Here is a 7,473-nt window from a genome sequence, read left to right on the forward strand (position 1 = left end):
GAGGTGTTCCAAGACATAAAGCATGCGGAGAGTGCAGCACCGCCAAATTAGGATACTGATGATGATTACGGTGATACGACTGAAGAGAAGAGAAGCAAAACAGAAACGAGAGCTCTGACATAACCGGGAAAAGATGGAGAGCAGCGATCCAGAGTTAGAACAACCACCACAGGCACACGGGTTTAGTTTAAGGTTAGTGGTTGGCATAAAGCCTGAAGCCTCTAACGAACGTCCTCCTGCCGAGCAGGAAGCTGTGGGCTAAGCCGACCCTCTATACAGGAAGAATGTAGAAGCACTGATAGCAGCAGCTCTCCACACACACACACACACACACACACACACTCACACTCACACACACACACACTTCAGCAAAGGGTTTTCATTGCTGCAGGAAGCCACAGGACTGTGTGAACATATGATTAAATGGACACCGGCCGCAGGTTTTACAGTCATTTACAGCACTGAGATAATCTTCATGATCCAAGCATTTGCTAAATTTAGACCACATCTGGGTCGGTAGCTCAGTGAGCAACTCTAGAAACCTGACATTCAAGCCCAAATTTGCACCTGCATTATGTGGAGGTTCCTTTTGAAGTTTCTATTAAATGTATAGGCAGTGCATGAGCAAAGCCCTCACAAGTCCACATCACGCCTCACTAGAAGCCTTTAGGTTTTTCTCACGCCTGTGAAACCAATCTCATATGCAAATGTTTCTAATGGGGAAGCAAACTGAACTAGATTTACACTCATAAGCGAAAGCTACTTTTTCACACCCTGTCAACTCCCACACAGCAAGTGATTAAGGAAAGGGGGAAGATGACACTTGAGTCAACTGAAAAATAACATAATATGATGTAAAGTCAGAAAATAAACAGGATTCTCTATTTTCAAGTTCACTAATAGTCTGATGGGAACTAACACACCTGTAAGTCCCAGACAACCTGAACACGGCATCAGGAGAGCCGTCTACTCAAAACTCCACTCGTGTCAGCTGAACGTCTACGCTGACACGCTGCGAAACTAGAAATGCAGAATCCTTGTTGTGCATGCGTCACTGTTTCTGACCATAAAAGCCTTGCACACCTGCAGCAGCTTGTCTTGAGTGTGTGATGTCTTGAGACCTGTTGTATACGCGTGGGCGTGTTTGTGTTTTCATCTGGCATCATCTGTCTGCACATTGAGAACTTTCTATAAAATAAGGAAAACAGCTAAAGTGTCTGTGTGGGTTGAGGTTTTAATTCTTTCCCTCCTGAGACCATGAAAGTGCCAATTCCTCAGCCTTAGCTACAGAAGCACTGCACACACTCCATTCACCTGAGTCCTATGGCAGACAAATCTGCACCCGGGGCCCGTTAGGCTCTTCATAGTGGTCTAGGATGCTAAAGAAAGGCCTAAGACTGTCTAATGAATGGGACTGTACTCTTTAAAACTCCCTGGACTGAGCCATTTCTGTGAACAGTCAAGTGTGATGATTTCATGCTGGGTATATTTTCAGTAACTGGACTATTTATAATCAAAACAATGCTGCTGGAGCAAATCATCTCTGGGCATCTGTGTATGCAGGTATTTCTAAATGTTGTTTATTGACTTGTTTATTTGGATGTTTTGTTTTAGTCTGTAGCTATAAGAGACCTTATTAAAATCACAATACTAGACTTACATAGTACACACACAAAGTCTTCAGTTATAGATCAAAAGTGAACATAAAGAGCTCAGAATCTAAACCAAAGAGCCCTCAAACACTTCAACACCCTGAGCAACTTCAAGTGTTGTAAACGAAACTGAGTCGATGTTAAATAACTCTTGGCTCCCAAGGACTACAACGTAATAAAATTACATTACAACCCTTTCAGTCCAAACCTGGTCTTCATAATGTGTGTGAGCTGTTGATGCACACTGGTGCGTCATGGGAAGGAAAATGAACGGGCAGCATTCGAGGTTTAATTCTGGGCCTTGCAGCAGTGGTTTCGTCCTAAGAACAGCAGCACTAGTCATTTTAGAAAGTGACTCGTCAACTGACAAAGCAGTGTGTTCTATGGCCGTCCAATCAGAAAACACTCCTGTGAACAAAGATTTTGTTGTTTAAGGAAATTAGCCTTGTACACAACTCAGCATCTGATTCAAATGAATTCACTCATGCAGGTTAGCGTCTTATTGTGGAGTTACTGTTGTTTAAGGTTTGAAGTGGTGAGGCGTTCCTGCAGACAAACATGTAATTGTTGCACATGGCTGTACACACCCTTTCCTGGGCCAAAGAGAGGAGATAATCAGTGACACTGAGCCCAGTTCAGGGGAAATGACCTCTCCAAAGTAAGAGTTGGTGCTCAGAGAGAATAATTTGCTCCTAAACTAAACTCTCCTGAGACAGTGGGAAATGTTTCTGCTGATGTGGATTACTTTCTGATGTTTTGCTCAGGATAAAGAGTCTGTCAGTGTCAGACCTTCATGAAAGGGCAGAGGGGAGGGTGGACAGGGCAGAGACAACGATGAAGACAAATTTAGTGGCTAATATTGCTTTAGAGAATTAACTGCATCAGGGGCACGGTTAACCTTAGGGGCTGCAGACTGAAGATTCATCTCTACCCATAAAAGGACTGCTGCAGATCCCTTGTCAAGACTTGACAAGACACACACACATTGTACTGCACCATACAGAAGATCACACACACACTATTCCTGCTTTTTGTCCCAGCCCACCTTTACCTCTCGCCCCCGTTATCACAACTCACTGTTTCCTCTCGTCTGTTTTGAAAAATTCAATCTCCTGTGCGATGGTTCTTTCCACCCCAAGAGAATGAATCATCCTCAGTTTTCAGTCCCAGCAGCAGAAACCAGCGCGATGAACGTCAGATCTTCCTGGATGTCGTTACTCATCTACTGAAGTTCTACCACACAGCTATTTGCCTACAGCAGGTGCACATTGCTAAGGTTACAAGGGAAAGAAATGTGTAATGTGCTGTGACCCAGCAGCAGACCCTGGCTGTGGAGATGACTCTGCGGCTCAAACTATCTGCGAACGTTGCTGTGAATCGAGCTGCGATTAGCTCTGCTGCAGACTCGACTCACGTAGGGGCCTGGGTTTCTGTTCTCCAACCTACTGGGGATGTAACCTCACAAATACCAGGAGTATTTATGGAAGGACTGGCTGTCATGGCAACTGGGGGATTGTGTGTAAAACACAGAGGGGAACAGAAAGGCTGAGCTACACAAAACAACTGTATTTATTTACACTGTATTGAAAGGGAAATGCAGCCCAATCTCTGAGAATTCATTTACATGCTGTTTCTCTGGCCTGTCGCAACTCGCTGTCATGAATAGGAAATATGAACATGTGTCAGCAGGGTGAAGAGGTAAACAATAGATCCAGGACTTTTCTTCTACAGAGGCACAAACTGAAAACAACAAAGTTGGGGATACATATAAAGAGCTACCTGAAGGAACATGCCAACCTTAACAAGCTGCTCCATGCACACTGTAAAAACACCCTGCTTTCAATAATAAGTGTTGGATATTGTGGAGTTGTCATAAACCTAACTCATCACATTTACCTAACAACGTGTCTTTGTCCCACCAGACCTCAAACTCCTGCTGCACTGTGGATCTCACTGATTCAAACATAAAGATTGCTTTACATAAAGTTCTTCCTACGACGCTGAACTACATCTGGAAGCGTCTTTCCAGCACAGGAATCAGAGAGCGGTTTGTCCCATTTTTTCAAAAACAGCCCAATCCCATGCACTCCAGGCATGTCTGCAAAGGTGTTACAGCAAGATGTAGCTCGTTGTGATACAGATGAGTGAAATTCATCACGTTGAAACAATAAAGCCGAGAAGAAGAGAAAAAATATTAAGGAGGCTACGACAGCAGTCCTTTGTCCTGCCTTCAAATGTGCTTGTACATGTTATTTGTGAGTCTGACACTATGTCACTGCTTCACAATTCAACCTTTTAAGCGACTAATGACTGGGCTCAGGGAGGATAGTTGACGTAAAGAAACAGAAGATTTTCTGCACCATCAAAAAGATGCCATGATTTCAGGAACCTAACTTTTATCAAAAACTTTCCACAGCCTTGAAATAAGTCCATCTTTACTGGTCACCTTATGCTGCCCAGTTTAATGCTCCAGCATTTAGCTTCATGTTTGGCTGCCACAGGATAAATAGACTGAAGTTAAAAGTGTCTCATTACGACAGGACAACGTCATGTTACAGATGTTATGCCCAAAAAAACAAAAAACAAAAATAGGAAAATGCTAAAGGTGTTCTTCCTCTGGTTCCTTCAAGAGCTTGACAGCGTGGCCTGTGAAAAACAGGAGGAGCTGCTGCTGAGCCGAACATGTGCTGAATCATCAAACTGCTGAATCCAGTGGGTTAACGCTGATTCTCTCCAACAGAAAGACCAGTAAGGAGTCAGGACCAAACATGATCACATCCGTCTTTACCTGTTTTTATTGGTTATTTAGTCAACTATATTTTACAAGCCCCATGTGAATATGGTGATGAGAATTATCACTTAAATCTGCAGCTCCCCTCAGCTTTAAAGAACCTTATCGAGAGTTTCAGTTCATTGTTGTCCTGTCCTGTTATCGTCTTGGTTAGGCCACAGTAGGCAGCTGTTCAGACAAGCGCTCTGACAAAACCACAGTCCTCTACCTGCTCAGCAGCAAACAGAAGACAGACAGTCAGAGACCAGCTGGGTCAGAACATAGTGGAGCATTTAGCGGCTAAAGAGCCAGAGGTTTCCCTCAGGAGGTGGTGGAGACCAAACCCACAGCTCAAACAGAGGGAACACTGGGCTAAGACTCAGCAGGTGGACTCAGACACTGGTCCCTAACTCAGTTAAAGCTAAACAATCACAACACACATCATGTCTCTGTATCTTGGATATGAAATGTTCAATCTGTGTTTTTAAGGTTAGGAAGTCTGCAGCTACCTGTGGTGTTGACTTGACATACATCAGGGGATACATTTAACAGATGTTACGTATGCACACTTTGTTTTCTGTATCAGTGTCTGTTTCAAAAGTGGGATAGTGTTTTATAATCAGGATCATCTTCAATTCAGGTCACCCGGAAATTAAAGAAATCAATTTGAGTGGGTCTGTGTTTGCTCTTGTCCCCATCACGTCCTAATAACGTTCAATTGTTCACATCTTAATGTGATGAATTACTGTCTGATGGCACATTGGATCATTGTCAGGGGCTTTCACCACCATCTTCACAGACCTCAGACACCGTTAACATGGCTCAAGCTGCATGGATCCACAATGCACTGTCATGAACACAGATCCTGTACACACAGGCCATTAGATGCTTTCCTGGGACTCAGAACACGAGCTGCATATCAGAGCGCTGCTAAATGATCCTCTCCCTTTACCCTCTTGTCCTTCCACTCTCTCTCTTCTCTCGTCTTTACCTCCCTCTCTGCTCGCTCGGTGTGCTCTCAGACTAAATGTTTATCACCAACCAAGTGGATGCTGTCAAGAAATAAATAACCGTCACATTTGTTGATTGCTTGATGAGATGTAATTAGGCGTGCCGACTGGAGACTAATCACGAGGAGTCAGCCGTCTCATGCTAAAGCACAGTTCACCAGGAGACAGCCTGGGATTAAAAGGGAGTGACATTAAGACCCGCAACATACAGTATACTCAAAAACCAATGCTCTTTAATTAAGACTTAAATATAGAGTCATAGCATTAGAATTATAGTCTAATGAGGTCAAACATCTACCTTAAATTATCTTGCCTCCTCCCTTTAGTACGACTGACACAAGAAAATAAGTACCTGAACTATAAATGCACATTTTAGTCAATTATTTCTGTTAGTTGAACATAACCTGGTTGAAAATGGTTCCTGCCTATGATCAGTGTGTTTGAACAACAGCCCATCATTATGTCCTTGGTTTGCAACTCCCTGACAAAGGTCACAGTAGCAGAGAAACGTGTTGGGGGATATTTTGAAGACAGATTTTTGCTTTTTCCAAAAAAGAACAACCTGATGGTGGCAGGTGACGTCTGAAAGCTGATCTAACTCAAATATTGATCTTGGTTTGAACTGTTTTGTGTGTAGCTGGTTCCTGTGGTACAGTGAGACATTTTGTTTTTAATCCATCTCCACCCAAAAAGATATCGCAGTTATCCTTGACCACAAGACAAGTTATGACACTATTTATGGCAAAACTGAACTAAAAAGCCAAATCAGCATCACTGCTTCAGACATAATCATAGAAACATGTTAAAAAACACGAGTAAGAGCAAAGGAAAGGTTAAGACACAAATAATATAAAATTAGGCTGAAGGGAAAAGGTCCAGATAAGGAAAATGAACTGTGCAATAATTACAGAGTTAAATATGTAAAAAACATAAAGTGCTGAAAAAGAATAAAGAGAGGCGTGAAAAGGCAAAGAGCTTTGAAAAAAAAAAACCCCAGCAGGATCAACAACATGGAAGCAAGAGACAGAAACAGGAGAAGGGGACAGGAGGAGTAAAGTCTTCCCTACCTCTGGCCGTTTCTGCTCCCACTACAGTCCATGTAACATCCCTGTCTAGTGGTTTGGTGAAGACCCAGCTCTTCAGACAGAGGTTCAGCCTGTCAGTCTTGAGGATGTGGAGTCCTGGCTGGGCTGGATCGGTGTCTGGTTCCCAGTAAGCAGCAGCAGCAGCGGTGGTGGCGGCGGCAGCTCAGGCGTCCTCTCTGCTCACACCAACACTGGGCTACATGCAGCACGACAGCAGAGGCACTGGAGCCTCGACAGGGACAGCAGCAACATCCCTCCCATCCAGCCTGAATTAATTAAGTCTTTTTCCTCCCCTCGCTGCCCTCCCTCTCCCGCTCTCTCTGATTCTCATGCGCGCATGGTTAATGCTGCTCTCGCTCTGTGTTGCTGCTTCCCCCTGTGTTGCTTCCTCTCTCGCTCTCTTCCCTCTCTATGTCTCACTGATCAACAGCTGCGAATGGGGCTTCTCCTCCTCCTCCTCCTGACTGTACGGTTAATGCTGCCTGTTTTCTCTGTGTTCACTCAATAATAAAAATCATTGAACAGGAAAAAAAATACATACATGTTTATTTGTAGGACAAAGGTGCACGGTGGTTAAGAGAGAATAACCATCACAGAAACAGATGCTGTAATATTTAAATAAATGTCAAATAAAAAGTACATTTAAATAAAATGTAAAAAGAAGAATCACACTGTGACACTGTGAGACCATTCTACCAACAACTAACTAACTAACAAGTTCACAAAACAACGTGCTTTCAAAAGCTCGTGATCTTTCCTGCTGCAGCTGAGACATTTACATTAACATGTTTGAGAAAGGTTCCCACGTTAAAGGTCATGGGTCATGCCTTAAGGCACGTCAGCTGAAGTAGTGTCATGTTTCATTTCACAATAATATCTAAATGATTCCTACACTGTCAACGATGCACATGCCAAATTACAGCTTAGTTTCCAGTATGTTGCTTTCTGATTACAGA

General features: G+C 43.3%; 1 protein-coding gene across 1 annotated transcript in view; it reads right to left on the bottom strand.

Moving 5' to 3' along the window:
* Positions 1 to 6,889, bottom strand: part of dgkg (diacylglycerol kinase, gamma) — a 75,464-nt gene extending 68,575 nt beyond the window's left edge. The window contains exon 1 of the mRNA XM_026296420.2: positions 6,500 to 6,889. The gene's annotated coding sequence lies outside the window, so the exon portion shown is untranslated. The remainder of the gene's footprint in view (positions 1 to 6,499) is intronic.
* Between the last annotated feature and the right edge of the window lie 584 nt (positions 6,890 to 7,473).

This window comes from Mastacembelus armatus, chromosome 21, assembly GCF_900324485.2.
Source record: "Mastacembelus armatus chromosome 21, fMasArm1.2, whole genome shotgun sequence".
NCBI lineage: Eukaryota > Metazoa > Chordata > Actinopteri > Synbranchiformes > Mastacembelidae > Mastacembelus > Mastacembelus armatus.